The sequence below is a fragment of the Hydra viridissima genome, unplaced genomic scaffold (genome assembly GCF_058129835.1).
Source record: "Hydra viridissima isolate aposymbiotic clone 2 unplaced genomic scaffold, HvirCarnegie_v1 scaffold_5, whole genome shotgun sequence".
Classification (NCBI taxonomy): domain Eukaryota; kingdom Metazoa; phylum Cnidaria; class Hydrozoa; order Anthoathecata; family Hydridae; genus Hydra; species Hydra viridissima.
This window is the reverse complement of record NW_028324304.1, coordinates 15,853,462-15,874,534: the sequence shown is the minus strand read 5'-3', so window position 1 is coordinate 15,874,534 and position 21,073 is coordinate 15,853,462. Positions and strand designations below refer to the sequence as shown.

Sequence of the window (21,073 nt, the reverse complement as noted above, 5' to 3'; positions counted from 1 at the left end):
TGTTAAAAACGAACAATTTAAAAAAAAGTTATGACGTTTTTAGAAGCAATTTTTCGATATATGGATTTATTGAAGAAATTGGTTCCAAAAAAAGTTTTTTTTTTCACTGAAATTGTTATAACTTTGTCAAATCTTATCCAAATGCCTAAACCTTGGTATCAAAAGATAGATGTAAGAGTAGGCTACAAGTTCACATAACTCTATAGATAGAAGGGGTGTATAGAGAGCCAGAGGGGGGAACCGGAACTCCATCGTAACCTTAAAAAATACAAGTTTTTCATACGAAAGAGTGTTTTTCTGATAAAATATGTTATCTTTATACACAAAAAGTTAATCTAACTTGCTACCATTCCATTTCCAAATATTAGTGGTCTTTTTTAGATTAAAGGGTGGACGTCTTTGTTATGTTATAACACCCTCGTAGTGAAATGTTACATTCTTAAACATATTTAAACCTAAAAAACACTGATTATATTTTGTGTTAAAAAAGTTTAAATTAAATTTTATTACTTTACATCATATACAGGTGGTGTATAAATTGACATTAGAGGCGGGGCATGTGCCACGCTTAACGCCCCGCCCCCCCCCCCCCCTTCGCGCCCCCCGCCCAGTCTTATCCAACCTAAAACAAATATTTTTAAATACATATGAATGAAGGTTTTAAATAGAGTTAATAGAAAAAAGAAATAAGTATTCATAATTATTTTACTATGTTAGTTAGGGAAGGGGCATGTGCCACACCCAACGTCCCCCCTCCAATTCTTATTTAAGCTTGAAAATGTTTTTAAATTATGTTTATTTAAAAAGAGAGATATAACTTTACAAATCTTACCACATAACAAGATGCAAGTTGGAGTATCCACCCTAAAAATAAGCCAAAGATAAAACATATTTAAAAAATTTTTAAAATACAACATATAGTAAATTAATGTCTTGGCTTTTAGTAAATGATATTATTTAAAATTCCAATAATGAAACTAAATAAATCATTTTTAACAATAGACACCACGTAAAGGTAAGCCAGAGCCGTCTATCAAAAATGTTTTGCAAGCTACACAACTTGCTGTACAATAATTGCAAGCTAAAAAACTTGCAGTACTCTTTTTGCAAATTACACAACTTGCTGTACCATATTTGCAAGCTACAAAACTTGGGTTATTCACTTTCTATTATTGCTGATATGTTTTAACTTTTAATGAATATCTTGTTTTAAAATTATTATGTTTTCATTATTAACTTTTATTGATTATTATTATTATGTTATGATTATTAACTATTATTTAACTTATCTGTATACTTGAAATTATCAATATTAAAAATAAAATAGCATATCAATAACTTTTATATTCCATTTAGGAAGATATTAATTCACCTGTTATGACATTAGCAGCAAGCTGTATTTTTTTCATCTTATATTCAGCAGCTTCAATATCTGTCTCATCTTTTTTCCAGTAAGAAATAGTGTAAATTCTGTTATGTAATCTCTTGTTTACCTTTTCAACTCTACCATCATAAATGACAGGTTTGGAATTGTCAGCATCATACCACTCATGACCAAGTTTTCTGCCTACAATTCTCTTCGACATAACATCATCTAAATAAGTGTTTATATTTGTGCATCATTTCACTGGTAGTTAAAAAACAGAGCTCACGCTCTAACTTTCTTTTTTGTTTTTCGTCTATTTTTTGACGTTTACAACCCAGTCTGCCAGTAATCTCTGCTCGAATTTCATTATGTAGTAGTCGTGTTTTCATTCTTTTTTTACGTGCTATGCAGATAGACCACTTAACTACCTTTTCTCTAGACAACTCGTCCAGATTATCAAGATGATCGGTCGTCCTATTCTTTTTGGATCTTAATTTGCTAGATATATAACAAATTGTTGCATTTGTGCATCGTCCTTTGGCATCACTAAACATACCCATTAATTCTTCGCTGTCTGTATTGTGAAGCCTTGCACTCGCTGTCTCCTTTTTGAGTGCTGCTGTAATAGAAAGGGAGAAATATTTTTTATATTGACGAGTCAAGACTTCCTTTACTGCATAAAGACAAGCTGAAGTCATTTTTACAAGTTGGTCATCAATGGGGCATAAAGTTGTAATAGGTTGTAAAATATTTTGGGGCAAGCTTTGTTCCAAAAAAATGAATTTTTCTCCAAAATAGTGCAGCTGGATCAGACTTGCAAGTAGTAACTTCTTTTAAAACATCTTTTACTACCTGGATACCAGTGACATGATCAAAACTTGCATCATCAGTTGATACATAAAACTTAGTCATCCACGGTCCACTGAGAAGTTTACTAAATAGTGCCAGCACTCCCATTTGTTTTATAGTAGTTGTATTACAAAATGCTTCTCGCAGAATTGGTAGCAAACTGAAACATTTTATTGTTCCAGTGGTCATGTAAAGTAGAAAAGCAGTATAGTGTTTCATAAAAATGAAACAAGTGTGGAAAAGAATGTGTAGGGAGATCAAGAAGTCCTTCCGATATGATGGGGAGACAGCTAAGATCTCCTCTCACTATGAGTTTTGAAAGTGGAACACCATTATGGTATCGACAAAAACCAGATTCCAAACGTGAACTTGCTGCATTCATATCTCAGGCTGGTCTTAACACTGCAATCATTTTGAGGAATAACTCCTCCGGAACATTAGCACACTGTGATCAAATAAACAAACGCCTAAATGAACCTAACACACCTATGAATAATGGAGACGCTATACATGATGATCCCATCAACAATGAGAAACTCGATCTTTCCAATAGTGATAGATGTGATATACATGATATACTTGAAATAACTGTAACTAAGGAAGAACATATCCAGAATCGAAGAACTACACGGTATACTATCAAATAATATAATCATAACAATAATATCAAACAATTATAATCAGCTACCTTAGCAAGTTCTTCAAGAGTTCGCTTTCCTTTTCTTGTTGGCTTTTGATTGTTGGAACTCTTCGAGTTCGAGACAGCCGATTGTTTTAGATGATAAACATTCATTGTATTCACTGAAAGTTGGTTTGACCAACTCGAATCTTTTGTCATGAACTTCACAGGTAACTTGGTTTATTTGAACTAACTTGGAATTTAAATGCGTAACATTGTTCGCAATTTCCACATTCAGAGACGCAGGGAGTGGGGTTATATATATACCGCATCTCAAAGTATTTCTTAGTATTCTGAAGACGCATTTCATTGTTAATTTTCCAAGATTTGAAACGGTTGTTGCATACTGCACAAGTCTATATACGAATAAAATATATATTAATTGTAAATACTATAAACGTATTATTATAAATAATAATCAAATAACTTACGGCAGGATTGGCTGATCTAGAAGCCCGATAGCATCCTTCACAGTTAATAAAACAACATCCGCGTCTTTCATGACAAGTTGTATCACTTTCACATAAATCTTTGTTAAACACTTTTCCGCATTTGATACAAACTCCTCTCTTGTAACATTGTAAAAAATATTGTCTACTAACTTGAGATAATTCGATAAATGGGGTTCCGTTATCTTGCGCCGGTAACAACACAACAAAATGGCTGTGAAGGCCACGACCGCATCCTTCATGAGTAACGTTGTAACAGATCCTTCCAATTCCAAAAAAGGTTGGGTACACTCACTTAATTGAAATAAAATATTGTAAAATTCAATTTTTACTTTAGTAGTCTACCAGTAATCTCTGCTCGAATTTCATTATGTAGTAGTCGTGTTTTCATTCTTTTTTTACGTGCTATGCATGATAAAAATAATTCGGATTATTAAAAGTGGCCATTCAATAGCGTCCTCGAATGTTCAAACCTGAAACTAGGCGAGACATCTTAACTCTATAATAGCTTAGCACAAATAGCACAAAATTTAAAACGCCGCAGTTATGCTTGCCGCTCATAAACCATAAAAGTGGAACATCTAGACTGGAGGCAAGAATGGTAACAGCTCCAGAAAATATCCCAATCTTTGATGGTGTAGTGTCGCAGCATATAGCATGAATTTGATCTATGATAGTATAGTATCCAAGCAAGTTAGAGATAACTTAAACTTGATCGCAACCTTTGGAGCTCTTTGCTTGAACCACTCCCAAGAGTATGTCATCTGTATCTTCTATGTCTGTGGAAGTGACACATACAGCTATTCTTTTAACTGTGACAGTTATGCTCTGCTGTTCTTCTATCTGCTTCACTTGTTTTCCATCAAAATGAAGACAAAGTCTCTTTCCTTTCAATCTGTCAAATATGTCCTGCCTCATCTGATCACCTAATCCTTGAATTTGTTCAAACCTTTTTCTATGGACTGTGCCTCTTGATAAGTTTAAGTTGATTTCATGTCATCACTTTTGTGTGCAGAAGCAGCAATATTTGATAAGTTACGAGGAGTTTTCATTTTTCCAGTCTCTTTCGACAATTCACGTTGAAGGAGCTTTTTGTTTGCTTTTAAGCGTAACAAGTTTTCTTCTTTTGCAACAGCATAATTAGGATGTCTTCTTTAATTTGGTAACTGCTGATACAAAATCTATTTTTAAAAGCAATTTTTTTAATCCTTACAATCAAAAAAATACCAACAACATAATTTTCTATGGTTTTTTAACCACCTTATCTTTCCAGAAAATGTCAGTGACAAAATTTTCAAAAGTAAATTGCAGGATGCTTCAAGAATTTCATTTACATATTTTAAAACATTTTATCATAAATGTTTTAATATACTTCAGATAATTCATTGTTTTAATCTTGCATGTTCATTATTTAAATCTTGCAAAAATAATGTTTACCCATCTTCTGATGCTTTAAAACTTAAAAGGAATGGACACTCTTTCTTATAAGTTCTGTACAAACATGTTCAAAATCGGTATTTTTTCATAAAATAAATGTGCTATCCTTTGATGAAAGCATTTTGATTAGCAGAAAGAATAGAAGCATTTAAATTAGAACATTGTTTATTTCATAAATAAGCTATCAATTTATTATTTTAAACCTTTATAAAAAATTCATCATTAAGAATATCAAAGTTACAAAACAAAAAAGTACTAACAAAGTTTGACGCTTTCCATTGCCTTTATTTGTAAACTTCCTTCCACCATGTATACAACAAAACTTTATATAGTTATATTTTATCTGTGGAACTATTATAGCAGCTTTTCTTGGAATGGTTTTTCTAGCAGCTTCAGTTGTTTTGGCGTCACGAACCCACAACTGCACAAAATGAGAATCTTCATTACTTAATAACTGATTTTAAATCTTCCAATGATTAAAATGTATCTTTGCATACAAAACTAGTTGATACCTTTTAAGTATGAATTTAATGAAATTTTTAAAATGTATGGTTGAAATATTTTCCCATTAATTGGAATTTAAAATAAATGAAATCGGAACTTGTTTTGATTTTTTCAACCAATAAACGGGCTTTCAGCACTAAAGCTAATTTCGTTACAGTGCGGACGTTCGGCACTCTATCCACGGTCTTTAAAATATTAGATCTATATTTACAGTTCAAAAGTAATCATTTTTTTCAGTATACATTGTGCTGTTAAATTTGCTGCCTAATCAACCTCAAAGAATGATGGAGTTGAAAAGTTTATGTAAAAGTATATATTCACAGGAAAAACATATTTTAGATTGATAACAAATAAACTTCATTAAGAATATAACTTTTGGAGACTGATTAGTGATTTCAAAAAGTTAATACATAATAGCTTTCCAGTTATTATATTTAATATAAGGTAAGTATGGGTATTAAGGCCCACCTAACAGACTTTTGGTCATTTAGACTTTAAAAATTAAGTTTAAAAAAATATTTTCGATTGCTGCTTAAGATTAAACATTCCTTGATGTAAAAATCTTATCTGCATATTGAGGAAATAATTATAACAAAGGTTATTCATGTTTTTGTAGCATACCTTAATTGGGCGTTATTACCCCCTTATGGGGGTAATAAGGCACATGTAAAAAATACAAAAAATAAATAAAGAAAAACCAGAAAAAAGTTTGGAAACATTCTTTTATTGCATAGTTTATCTCAAATTTATAAAATAATAAGTAATCTTGCATATTTATATACTTTAAAAGAATCAATTTTTTATACAACAGTGAATAACAACAGAAAATTAAAAAATTCAATAAAGAAATGTTACAAAGAAAAACATTATTCTTCGCAGAATGGACATACTAATTCTTCCTCATCTTCAGAATCATACCCCATGCACCCCTCGTGGTACCATACTTTACATTTACAACATTGTCGCATACTTTCTACAGACTTTTGCTGGCATAACAAACAAAACCAATCATTCACATCCACACTTACAGACTTACTTTTCTTTGCACTTGGTTTTCCTTTGCCTTTATTCTTTTTATTAACAGCTTTAGAAGTGGAAGATTGAGAATAATCTTTTTTCAGGTCTTTAGAAACATTTGCTTTTCCTTTGCCCTTATTCTTATTATTAACAGCTTTAGAAGTAGAGGATTGAAAATCTTCTTTCGTTAGGGCTTTAGCAACATAGTTAAAACTTTTTTTGCGACCGACCATAGCCATATTTTTCTTTTTAGCAGGACTCGGCATTAAATCATTGAAACTTGCATTAAGATTAATCTCAGGTTGATCGACTGAAACTGTTGAGGGACTGGGTTGGGTGACTGAAGCTGGTGAAGGACCAGATTCAGTAAGGCACGTGTTAAAAGATGCACTATCAATTTCTGTCAAAGTACTTGGAAAAAAAGCAGTATCTGGAATGGCATTTGGGTTAAAAGGATAAATCCCAGTAGCCCTGAAACCACTTGTAATATTCCCAATTGACATGCACTTGTTCCATGCTGGTGTAAAAAGTTTGCCAAATAGAGGTTTGGTTATTCTTCTATCTGGATATGTCCTCAAATATTTCATGACTTCTTCATCCCAATAGGACTCGAAAGCTTTAAAGACAGATTTGTCCATGGGCTGCAGTTCATGGGTAGCATTGCTTGGTAAGCAAAAGATGTGAATCCCAAAGCTTTCCGCCTTTTCAACTATTCGAATATTAATATGGGAAGCAGCACCATCAATAATTAACAGAGTCTCTCCACTTGTTTTATATTTATTGAAGTGGTCAAGCCATATAAGAAAGGATTCGATGGTCATCGACCCCTTCTCCGTCATTAATGTAGTTGAACCTGGAGGCAAATCATCACTGAATTCACTCTTCAGGCGAATACCTTTGAAAAGCACCATTGGAGGTATAGCACTTCCCATAGCATTGGCACAGCCAACCACAGTCACATTTTCTGCATGTTCCTGAGTAACAAGATGAACTCTCTTCGCTCCCCGTTGTACTAAAACAGCTTTTTGGTGATGAACTGTAAGCCTGACTCCTTTTTCATCCATGTTGTAGAGCCTTTCTGGAGTATTAAAAAAGCCATGCAATAACATTAGTTTTTCTAATTTGGTGAAATAGTCCTTAACAATAAACGGATTCATTTTTTGTGCCCTTGCTGGGTTTATAAATTGCGCCTTTCGGCAGCTAATTTTTGGGTAGCGCCTTAAGAAATTATTACACCAGTCTCTACCTGCCAGTTTTTTGTTGACATTGAAGCAATGATTAATATTGTTTGCTTCGACAAACTCAAAAACATATGCCCTCAAGAGTTTTTGTGTTATTGGCATACCAATGTCTGACAATCTGAAAATTCTTGACACTAACTTTTGCTCCTGCTCACTAGAAAGCGTAGTTTTTCTTCCTAAAGACTTTTTCTGGGATCCTGTACACAAGTGATTTCGTAGAGTTCTACGAGGAATTTTGTATTTTATGGCAGCTTCTCTTTGCGATGCTCCGTTTTGCACAGCTTTGAAAGCCTCCTGCAATTGACCTTCTGTCCAATGAGCTCTACTTTTTCCATTAGCAGTTGCCATTTCCAAAGACAATGTTTTAAATATATATATATTTAATAAATAGTATTTAAGTCTATAAAAATAAATATATAATTTTTTCTTTTAAAAAACAACATTTTTAAATTGATTAAAAAGTAAAAAATAAATTTTTTCAAAAGTAGTAAAAGTATAAAATCTATAAATTCCAGAACAACAACGTTTTTGTAACTAATATTTAACAATTTTATTTATTTACACTAAAGTTTGTTGTTTATTGTTTGTATAAATTACTTTTCTTAACTATTTCTTTTATTTACGCTAAACTTTAGTCAGTTTCAAGTTGTTTGTTTTAATTACTTTTTTTAATAAATTCTTTTGTAACGCTAAACTAAAGTTTAGCGCATTTCTTTTATTATTACCGCTGACCTCGTGTTTGGGCCTTATTACCCGATTTTTAGTGGGCCTCATTACTCGCTTTGAACCTGTTACGTTTATCGATAATGTATCCTTTTGTTTCAACACTTGCATAAATATTACATGATGAGTAATGATAACGAACAAGTACTTAATGCAAATAAATGCAATTGAAAAAAATAGAAGCTTTATAAAATATTTTAAAATGTAAAAATACGTATCTTAAAAATTACACTTAAGCAATTTTTGACGAAACTAACAAAGTAATCTTGCTTTGTCGAACGCGCGGTAAAGAAATGCTGATTTTTTTTTGCTGCCAGTGATAAAACCAGATAACTCTAATATTTTAATGTCGAAAAAAAGTTTCACAATTTATTTTTTCCCTAACTTTGGATTAGTGGGCCTTATTACCCGCCGGGCCTTAATACCCATACTTAGCTTATAATAATAAAAAAACCAATCTTAAAACATCTAAGCATTTAAATTTAAACTGTTTAATGAAATCACTCGCCTTGATAGTTTGAATGATCATAATTTGCTCCCGCATGTTTTTCAGATAGAGATGGACTAATAATTTCTTTAAATGACTTAAAATGCTAGTAAACATTTGTTTCATCAGTCGGAAACCATATTGGGATTTAAATAGAAACAGAATCTAATGAAACTGCAGGGTCTCTACACATATCAAATTTAAAAAGATTTTATATATTTGGTTAACATGCATCTATCATTAATTTTGTCATGGAAATTTGAAGAAACAAGTATATACATTTGCATACTTCCTAGAAAAGAAATCTTTGTTCACTGTTTTTGCTATATCTGTAAAAAATTTGCTGCCAACAATTCCGCTTTTCTTTGAAAATAAATGGTTTTTTAAGTGCGAAGCATTCACTTTGCTGGCATAAAATGTTCCCAATTACCTTCAAACACCAGAGCTTTTTGTAAAGTTTTAGGTGATCAAAATCTGGTATGGAAAAAAAAAGTGTTGTTAAATATTTGCCTCATTGCCAAGTTGAAGAACCAGTATGTCAAGTGAATACCCTTATGATTAAGCAATTCATTTTTAATTCCATTAACAAGCAACATTTTCCAGGTTAGCTGATGAAAGTATCGCTCAAAAGGCAAACAAAGTCCACTTGTTAATTTAATATAATTGATGCGTAAATTATTCCGATAGAAAAAAAACGTGTAGATTACTTGGAAAATATTTAAAAATGGCAAAACAGATTGTTTTTCTATTATAAGAAACATATTTTTTTTAAGTGCTATGTAATAGAATATCACCGCACCAGTAGAAATAATGAAAACGAGGATGCGTTTTGAAGTAATAGAACTTAGTAGGGTACCGAGTGCGTCCGAATAATACAAGAACATTCATAGTTTATAATAATAACGCAACAAATACATAAATGAAATTCATTATTAATATGTTGCTATATACGAAGTCCGCAAGACATGGTACTATAATTTAATTTTTAATTCTAAAATTGATGATTTTCTAGTAATATTTTACATATTTTACATATTTTCAACCAGATTTTATGCAATATTTTATATATCTATATGAGGGGATGTTACATTCTAAGCACTATTTGGTTTGTTGTTTTTTAACAAAATACAAGAGCGATTTGATATTCTACACATATAATAGTAGCATGCCAATATTTCTTAATTTTATTAAGGGGAGGTGATATTCTAAGATTCTAAGCACTATCTACTATGTTGTTTTTTAACAAATTACATGGGCGATGTGTTATTCTAAGCATTTAATACTGATAGTATATAATATATTTTTTAATTTCATTAATTTGATGTGCTGTTCATAGATTCTAGGCTGCAAATATAACTATAATAATTAGAAAGAAAATACATTGAAAATGCTTGTTTTGTTGTTTTTGATTATATTTAAAAAAAGAGCTCAGTAATTTATCTATGTTCTACATAACTATTTTTCTTTTTTTTCTTTTATGATGTTTGCACTGCTTATCTTAATCGCAAGGCCTAAAGTATTTTTGATTTTCCTAAAATCATTAATTAATCTTCCTTTTTTTTCCTTGATTTTAGGTTCTTAATCTTCCTAGTTGTAGAATCACAATAAAAACTGTCAGTCTTGATCTGAAGAAACGGTCAATGCCAGGAAGAGCATCTGGTTGTAAATAGTTGCTCCAACACTTCTAACTTCGTTTAATTTAGAAATTGGTGTACAAGGTTTTTTAGTTTTTATTAAAATAATACAATTTTTTTTTAAACATAATTGAAAACTTTTTGTTAATTTTTTCTTAGTTATACTAATGTATTACATCTAATTGTATTAAGTTTTTGGTATTTGTTTTTTGGAAGCTGATAACAGGTAAAAGTCTACTTTGTCTTTATCAGGGTTATCATATTATATAAACCAATATTACAATAAAGCATTTTATATACAAAATTTTATAAAATTTTTTAATTCTTTTCTTTTGCTTGAAAAATTTTCAGCCATGTACCAAACCTATAGTGAAAGTATAGTTGTAGTTATTTAAATCAATCAAATATTTTATCATATCAAATATACTAAACCTATGTTCATACTAAACCTATGTTCATTATAATATATCATTTACTGTAGCAAATGTTTAAAAAAATCTAAACCAAAATTAAAAAATCTACAATAATAATAACAATAATAATTAGTTTTTTTCTTAAAACCAACCTAGTCTTAAGAAATTGAAAAACCTCCTTAAACACAACAAATTCAAAATCGAACTAAAAATTAGTTTTTCTTTGTAGTACAAAGACTTCTTCTGTCTCAAGTTGAAAAATAGCTCCAACTTTTAGGAGTTCAAATATCTCTGTATAACTATCTGAAACAATTTTTAACAAAATAAATGAAAACGTACTTCTTCTACTGATGTTTTATGCTTTATATTTATATATATTATACGTATTAAAGACCTCAAAAGAAATAATAATAATAATAATAAAGCCTAGAGTTATGATTTAATAAAGGAATTGTAATAGTAAATATATGTGCATAAATAATATCTTCAAAATTTTATAGTTATAAATCTTAACATACTTTTAAAGATGAATGTTTCCACAGCAAAACGATATGCTGTTTTTGGTTTCATAGGCTATGCACTCCATATGATACCATCTATTTGGAATGCAAATATCACATTTTATCTATAAAAAACATCTTTTTTTTATAATTCTTTCCCTAATTGAAACATAATAATAAAAAATTAGTGGAACAAAGATTTTATTACCCATTCATCTAACTTCTGCTTTTTTCTTGTTTTTGGACCATTTATGTTTCCACAAATGCGACACACTGTATTGTACCAGCATTTTTGACCTAATAATTTAAGCTTGAATAATTTAATGTTTTTGTTTATTTTTATTCTATCGTAAATTTTTTGTAAATATTACTATAACCAAGCCTCCTTCATCTAAAAGCAACTGTACCACTCTTTCTCTATAGTTATTCACTTCTTCAACTGGAAAACAATGTACCAGCTCTTCCCCATTTGACGTAATGAGCGCGCGTGACGTCAATAGGGATTATAAGGGATGAGCGGTGAGCATGAGCTAAAATACTTTTGTGTGAGTAGTTGCACGAAAACAAAACGAAAAACAACGAATAAAAAGCGAGCGCGCAACGAAACAAAACAAAAATGACTGAATATAATTCACCCCGATTTGAATGGCAACATGAAACTGCTCTGTATAAAGATTATTATAGATGGCATGAAATGAAACAAATATATGCAAATGAAAATACAGCACATTTCTACGACAAAACTTTGAATATCTATTATTACTATAAAAAAGATCCCGTAACAAACGAATGGATGGCATACTCACCCAACTTATGCGAGAGGCGATAGAAGGAGGTGGTGGTAATATTTTAACAAGAGTAGCAGATAGAATAAGAGAAGTTGCAGGAGAAAGTTCAGGTAGTCCGTTAATGTTTAATTCCCCATCTATTAGTGCAATTCCAGATAGAATGTCAAATAAAAGACCAAGATCAGCTTCCACAAGCAGTTTTGATATGCATGATTCACCAATATCGTCGATGTCTGCAACATCAGTATCTTCTCAAGGAGGTAATTTAACATTAGAAAATGCGTCTGGTAAACCTTTAATGGACAATTTGGAAAATTTACATAAGTTAGAAATACATAAAGAAAAAGAAATAACGTTTCGTAGTGTATATAAATTTCATAATACTAATGACGGATATTTTAGATATATTCCCTGGGAAAGTTTAAATGCCTGTCATCCCCCTGAAGTAATTTTAGACAAAATGTATAATTGCGGATTTTGGAAACCAGTAAGGGCCTCAGTTACTTTTAATAATGGCAGAGCATGGGTTACAGAACCTCCAACTAATGCATCCCCAAATCATAAGGATATAGCAGATTATACAATGGAATTTTTATTATGTGGTGAAGATGCCCCGTTAAATTTACCTATATTTCAAGATCATGCTGATTACGGCATTTGGTCTGGGTATACTCCTCCTGATACAATAAATACATTTAGTGGAATAATAAGGTCCGTCTATTCTGGATTTTCTCGTTATGGCGCTAAGGCAATAACTTTAAATGACCCAGCTTGGCATCAATTTGGAGTTGGTAAAAAACCAGCTATAGCTCATTTTAAATGGGAACATAATTTGCATATTGATAGTCCTTGGCGCTTAAGAAACGAACTTTTGGCGCAATGGGAAAATAATGCATATTATAAAGCAACAGAAATACCATTTGATTCAGTAATATCTTCTACTAGTCCTTCAGCTGGTATTGCATATGTTAATTTAAAATCGCTACCAAGATTTGATTATATTAAAGGTAAAATTATTAAGCCTAGGGTTGATTTTAAAAATTACGAAGAAATGAAAATAATTTCAGATAATTGGTCTGCTCAAATTGGAACTAACCGTTATATGATGGACGTATACCCATTAGAAGCATTTAGTGATATTTATTATAGAATGGTTAAATTTGGAGTTGCTCATACAATAAATGAAGATAGAATGTCTCATCCAAAAGGAGATTCAGTAAATGGTTCAACAGATAGATGTTTAGATAAAGGAAAAAATGGCGATTTACGTTTCGAATACTCTGATTTAACAGTCCCACAAGCTTACTTTGAAAATAATGTAATGTTGCCAATTATATATACTGGAAGTTTAGTAAATTTTACTGCTGGTAATATGCCTGTAGAATTTGATTATGATGTTGTTATAGAGCATACAATATTAGTGAGAGAAGCCGATAGATCTGGTTTACCAAGTGAAACTTATCGCAGAATGCAAGAACAATGTGCAACTGCTCCTTGTTTTGATCCTACTACTACTCAATTACGAGATAAAAACAAATATATATCTTATTTTTTAGATTTAAAACACGAACAAGGGAGTAGAGTAAAACAAAACACTGTGCAACCTGGATTTCATAGAAATTTCTATGTACCAGATGCATTTCCAATAATGACATTAGATAATCCAACTTAATTTTATTTCAAATATATTTACATGTTTATTACAATTGTTTTTGCTTTTTTCATTCCTCGTCCCCGGAGTACCCTTTCAATTCTTCCAAGTCTGTAGTAAATACTGTAATACGGTGGGTAGCGGCGTCCATTTCGTAAAGTCGTGCCATAATTTGTTGTTTGTGTAGACTTATCATGTTTAGATACGGTGCAATCTTTTGACTATTAATGTCCGTTTGCATAGAGTAAAGGTAACATCTATTAGCAATTGCATCGAACTCATTACTGCAAAACTTAGTGATTTCAAATACGTTTCTACCATTCATAGTTAAAAACGTCGGTGTAGTATGTAAATTTAAATTTTCTTTATACTTTACATTAGCTATTTGTGAAGTAGAACCTTCAAGTAATTTTTTAAATTCTCCAGCAATAGCAACTGTCGGAATTAAAAATTCTTCACACCTTTTTATAGATGCATAAACGCAATTTGAAAGCCAAAAATCAGACAAACTAGTATTGGTTGGTGGTAGTATATTACCAATTTCGTGAGATTCAAACATACTAGTTAGTACATCTAATAAAAAGGATTTACCCGAGTTGCTACTGCCAATTAAAGCAAGTGTTATTCGTTTTTTATCTCGAAGATGAAAGCAATCAAATATGTTATTTAAAAGAGAATCTTTTGGATAAAAGTTTTCAATAGAAATTATTTCAAGAAATTCTTTAAACAAACCGGTTAATCGTTTAACTACTTTAGAATTATCTTTAATTAATAAATTATATTTATCAACAAAAGTGTAAGGAGTAAAATTAGCCTGATTAATAGTTAAGCCTTTATTTATAATTTGATTAGTTATACCGTATGGTAAAGATAAATAACTTTCTCTTAATTCATTACTAGTTTTTAAAACTGTGTAAAATTGACGATTAGATACTATTTTATGTTTAATAAATTCAGTTAAAAATTTAGAAGTTGCGTTTCTATTCGTACAAATGGTAGAAGGTATAGGATTATTAGGAAAAACTACCTTCTCAAAATTCGTCCGACTCTGAATTTCTTTTAAATCGCTTTGCCTGACTGTTTTCTTCGTAGGAATCTGCGGACTCTTTCTTTTTCCTGAGGTATTCTCGGTAATCTTCATAACTGGGCTTTGTAACGGGATATCTTTCGTCAAAGGAGTAGTAGAAATCAGCCCCTTTTTGAGGTTCGATAGAGTGTTCGTAACACTTTCCACATTCGCCACAGTTATGAACGCAATTGCCTGATGAATATAGATAGCGGAATCCGCAATACTGAAGACTGTTTCGCAAATGATTCTCTGACTTAATTGAGTACAATCGGAAATGGTTTTCGCAAGTAGGACAATCTGCTTGACTTGAGGACCTACTTGCGGCATGGCAGGCGCCACAGCTTTGTAAAACTTTGGACTGGCATTCTGCACAACATCCCTCAAAATCACCATTAGCGTTTGTAGTCCGTATGCGACAGGATTGCTCGCATCTTCCTTTCGCACTAGCTGCAAAGTAGCGATTGCGGATCGCTCTAACTGTGCATATTGGGTTGCCGGCATCGTCAGATGGTAGAAGTACAATACTGTGCCAATGGCGCCCCAAACTGCATCCTAAATTAAAAAAAGATTTTAAAGAATTGTTATATAAAAAAATATATAAAAATGTAAAATAATAATTACCTTCATGAAGACATTCAAAGATTTTTTTCCCCTCGAGTCCGAAGTAAGTGCCGATCCAATTGTAAGATGTAATAATGTGGACAGGAGTGCAGGAAAACTCTGAGCTGTCTTTAGTTGCTGCATAAAATAATACGTTGGCACATTTATCAAGGTATGCTTTGAGGATATTAGACATTCTTTCTTTTTAATCAATAATTCGTTTTCAACAGGACTGAAAAAGTCTTTTTTCTTAAGTCTGTTACTTTCTTGCAAATAACTTATGTAGTTTTGGATGTAAGTTATCAATGTTAAACAAGGTGTTAAATAAAATGCCTCACTTTGTTGGCGTTCCGCTTTCTTTTTCGCTTTTTCGTTGCTTTTTAACAATTGCTGTTTGTGATGCGTTTGTAGCTTATCTATCGGTATGTTAGGTAACTCAGTTTGCATACGGAAGTCTATTTCTCGTTCTTCTTGTCTTCCTTTGATATAATCCTTAACACTGTTTTGTAATACAAATTCCTGTTCTTCTTCAATTTCCTGAGTTGGGCATAACAATTTTGCTAACAACTCGTCGCTTTCGCTATCGTTGTCAAATAAGTCTGGTTCGAAATTAATATCCATTCTGCTCAATAGTTTGCGCTTAACTGAACTACTCACACAAAAGTATTTTAGCTCATGCTCACCGCTCATCCCTTATAATCCCTATTGACGTCACGCGCGCTCATTACGTCAAATGGGCGGGGTAGCTATAGTGTATGGCCATAAAATCCCCGCCCATTTGACGTAATTGTTTAAAAATTGAGAGAATTAAAATTTTAGAATTGAAGTTTAGTAAATTGTTTAAAAATTGAGAGAATTAAAATTTTAGAATTGAAGTTTATAGTTAAGAGTTTAATACATGGTTTTAAAAAAATAAGCAAAAACTTAAAAAAAATAGATAGATAAAAGTATAAAGAAATATAAGATGAGCCTGGACTTCATATAATTTAATCTTATTTATATAATAACTAAAAGAATTGACTTGCCTTCAGACAAAACACTCCACATGATACACTGTCATCCTGTTTTGCATGCTTGGATGTATATATTTTGAATTTTGTGGTTACACCCTATCTCTGTGACAAGTAACTACTAAGATAGAATTATATTTATTAAATGAAAAACAAGATATAATCTAAATTCTTAAAAAACAAGCAACTTAATTTGAGCATCATACTTCCATTTTATTTCTTCTCTTATAACAGCACTTTCATGTTTACCTATAGGGTTCATATAATGAATCGTTCTGTCCCTAGATTTGATTATCTAAAACAAAATTATTTACCAAATTTATATTTTAATTATGTGGCTAGTTTGTAATAATGGCATTTTAAGTTAAAGTATTGCATATACTAGAAAGGTTTTTATACTAGAAAAGAACAATGTATTTAATGGATAAAAGTAGCAAAAAAATATTGCTTACTAAATCTTATATACTGTACCATAAACAGGTCTGTACTGGGAAAATTTATAGGAGGGTTGTTTTTAAAAAAAGAGTAGTTCAGAATAGCAAATAAAAATCTTTCTTGATAAAACTTGCGTGAAACAAAGAGATTTAGTAAGAAATGAAGGTCCAGCGCCACCAACGATACCTCTTCCCCCCTTGGCGGTATGGGCATTATAAAAAAAACCTTTCTATATAAGTTTTAGGAATAAATTATCTTTTTAAAAATAATTAAGTATTTTTACATACTGTAAGTGTCCAATGGAAATTTGCAACAATACAGCATATTAACATGTCATGTTTAAACAACTCACTCTGAAACAAATTTTTACAGTTATAAATAAAATATATTTCACATTAATATGCTATATATATATATATATATATATATATATATATATATATATATATATATATATATATATATATATATATATATAATATATCTTTTTTTCGTATTTAGCTGATATTTGTAAATACCTCGGGCTGCATGCGTATTAGGTCAGTTTGATTTGGTAACTCTTCGAGTGAAAGTAAACCCGCTGGTGCCAATACTTCAATGTGGTACTTGAAACCAAAGAAAAATAGAATAACATTTAGTCTAATATTGTATATATTAAAACGTTTTCGAGTAAATACAGCCTTTTCATTTCAAGTTTTACCTCATTCCGACTATTTGCTAAAAGCTTAAGGTAAATATAAACAATTTCATCACTAAGACAGTCTTTCAAGGTATCTTGCAAGGAGTAGTCATAAACCTTGCAACCACCTAGGCTAGGGTATATACCCATAATGGCTTATATAGGATTTACTTTACGAAGATAGTCGGTAATTCCGTTACCTATTTATGAAATACAATATATTAAATCTTGTAAGGAAATTATAAAAAAGCTTACCACCTAACCAGTAATAAAAAAGTTTAAAAATTTACATAATATTTAAAAATACTTTTTGTTTTTCTAGGCTGGGCTCAACAACTAGGTTTTAAAGTTTTCTTTTTTTTTTTTTTATAGTTATAAAATTACCAACTTATACTTTTAATAATATTCGTATAACTTCCAAGATTATGTTTTTTTATCAAATATTGACAAAGGGTCAATGCGAAAGCCTATGCCTATCTTCAACGATGCAACTTTTTTTTGTAACAGCTCTATCTAGAAAATAAAACATCAATTTTTATTTCGATTTACTAAAAGTTTATAATTCACTTTTTAATGTTTCTTATGTTTAACGTTTTTAATGTTTTATAATAGATATTTTAAGGTAATTGTATTGAAAGTATGAATTTTTAGTTAACTTACTTGTATGGAATGTTTTTATTGCATAGAGAACTTGGCTTTCCTGGTTGAACAATCAATGACAATACAGTCTTCTAAAAAGATAAAAATCATTCGTGAAACGATTGTTACAAAAATATTAGCAGTTATTTGCAAAAGTGAAACTTCTGTCAAAAAAAAAAAAGGCAACTAACTTTTTACATTTTCCACCACAGAACTTTTTTCGGTTTCTAGTGCTTTTTTCGTTAAAGATTGTTCGATATTTACAGTTGTAATTTCTTTTAAATTTCAAAAAAAAACAATTAAATTTAAATTTAATAACTACAAAACAAATGTGTTTCTTTAAGTAACATGCCTACCTTTATCTAAATCGCATTCAACAATTTCTTAAGATGACATCTTTTGTGAGTTCCTTTCAATGGAACTTTATTATCATCATTTAATTTGAAATTACCACCACGTGTAATACAACACACATTATAAGGTCCTTTAAACCGTGGCTTAAAAGCAGCTCCTTTATTTCTTCTTCCTCTTATGTCAAGTAGCAAAACTTTATCGCCAACCTTAATAAATTCTTCTTCTATTTTAATATTTTTTAAAGCTCTTCTATCATAATATTTTTTTTGCCTGATTTGAGCTTCTTCGATATTCTAAAATTGATATGGTATTAAAACTTAGTACTAGTAAAATTTATAGCTTTTCTACAAATAATGCTAACTACTGCAAATTAAATCGAAGAATTGAAGTGCCTTACCTTAGTAACCAAGTTAGTTAAGTTTTCGATATGAATCTTACTCTTCTCTACTTCTGCTTTTACTTCTTCTTCATCAACTCCAATAAAGCCTATCTCCTAAATTACAAATCTCTTTTCATTTTTATGATAACTATGAATTATTAACGATATCTTATGATTTTGGATATAAAACTTTATAATACTATTCTTTAATTACTTCTTTCAGTTCACTATTACAAACAGGTGGGCGACCCCCAGACATTTACTCAAAAGGTGACACTTTTGTCGACGTTTGCCTTTCTATCCCTAGTGGGTACAAAACTATATCAATAAACTCATCCCAGTTTGTTTGGTTATCGTCAACTAACTTTCGGATTTTTCTAATAAGAGAAAATGTCAAATAAATATCAACAAAGTCATTGTTTAAAATAAATTTAAAATAATTTTAAGTAATCGCTTTATATAGGAAAAGGAGGCAAGTTAGGAAACCTTGCGCATCTTTTTAATCTTAGTTTAATTTTTTTTGTCGATAAGTTTGTTATGATGAGTGCAATAATAAGTGTTTATGTGCCGCATTAAAAAGTCGTTCCTCAACCCAGAACACATCTCTTTCACCAATAATAATCCTAATTTAAGATTCCTAAACTGCTTCCTTCTCCTCTACTTTACTCCAAAAGTATCAAATCAAAAATTACTTTTTTATATTTTTATTAGTATTTTCATCCTGCCCATTTGTTTGTGGATGATAGACGGCAGTTTTTCTGCGTTCTATTCCCAAGATTTTATACATTTCGTCGTTTAACTAAAAATTACCGAAATTATTTTTTATAAACTAAGTGATTAAATTTTTTTTTAAATATATTCCTTTTTTAAACATAAGTTTACAAATATAAATAGCTACCTCGTTACAAAATTCGGTTCCATTATCTGTAATTGTTACAAAGGGAAACCCGAAGGTTGTCACTAAATTTATAACTGCTTTAGCGACCGTTATAGCGTCCTTGTTAGGTAACGCGTAGGCAACAGGCCATTTGGAAAACAAATCCGTACAGCTCATAAAAATTTGTTCCCCATTTTTGTTTGAGCAAACGGTCCCGCAAAATCTAGGCCAACTATTTCCCATACGCGTGTAGTCTAAAGAAAAACTGCTTTTTTTTTTAATTTACAGGAATTCTTCTTATTATAATGTCGTTATACATATTATTATAATTAAATAAATGTAATTTTTGTAAATAAACAAAGTTGTAAAAATAATTTTATATTAAATAAAATGCTACATCAAGTAGCATTATTTTTAAATACATTTTGATGTTAAGATTACTATTCAAGTTGACCTTTATTGAATGTAAAGGTTCGGATATTGAAAGTAGTTGACCAGATTTTTGACAACGGCTACACTCTTTTATCTGTTAACAAAAGTGTTTTGTTAAATAAATTTATATATATATATATATATATATATATATATATATATATATATATATATATATAAGAATCCACTTACCCATTTCTCCACTGATATTAGGCCAATAATATTTTTCCATAATTTTAGCAATGGTTTTTGTTTGACCACTATGGCCTCCTAAATGAGTGCCATGCTCCTCAACAAATATTTTGACTCTCTTTTCCAGATCCAAAATAACATCTGCATGAAAGGAGTCACCACTAATAATAACTTTACGCTTGAGCTTACCATCTAAAAATATATTTAAATATGTAAAACATAAAATTTTCTCTCAAAGAAAATATTAATGGTGTCATTGTTATACCAAGCACAAAATAACTTGCTGCTACATCCCTGAGGGATCGTCTGGCGCATTTTCCAAGACCAGCTGGATATTTTCCCTCCGTTATATATTTTTCAATATTGTTAAAATAAAGTTTGTTCTTTTCTGGTTTTTCCATTTTGAAGTCCTGAGAAAATATTTTAAAAATATATAGGGTAAATTGATGCTATTGAAGTGAAGTACCATTTTTTTGGAGTTTTTGGAAAACCTCCAGTTACATCAAAAGCGTTAAAATAAATTTAAAATTAAATTACTATTATTCATGTTATACAAATGTAAAATGCAATTGTTACTGTCTATCTAAACGTTAAATGCTAATATTGTTATATAATGATAATATTGTAAACCATATTATAAAATATTAATCCAACGAATAAAATAATGAA

The 21,073-nt window shown here is 30.6% G+C and overlaps 1 protein-coding gene and 1 pseudogene across 1 annotated transcript in view; one reads left to right on the top strand and one right to left on the bottom strand.

The window, feature by feature from the left end:
• Window positions 1–21,073, top strand: part of LOC149888907 (uncharacterized) — a 280,117-nt gene that overhangs the window by 7,096 nt on the left and 251,948 nt on the right. The window lies entirely within an intron of this gene.
• LOC149888926 (uncharacterized) lies at window positions 1,353–2,338 on the bottom strand (annotated as a pseudogene).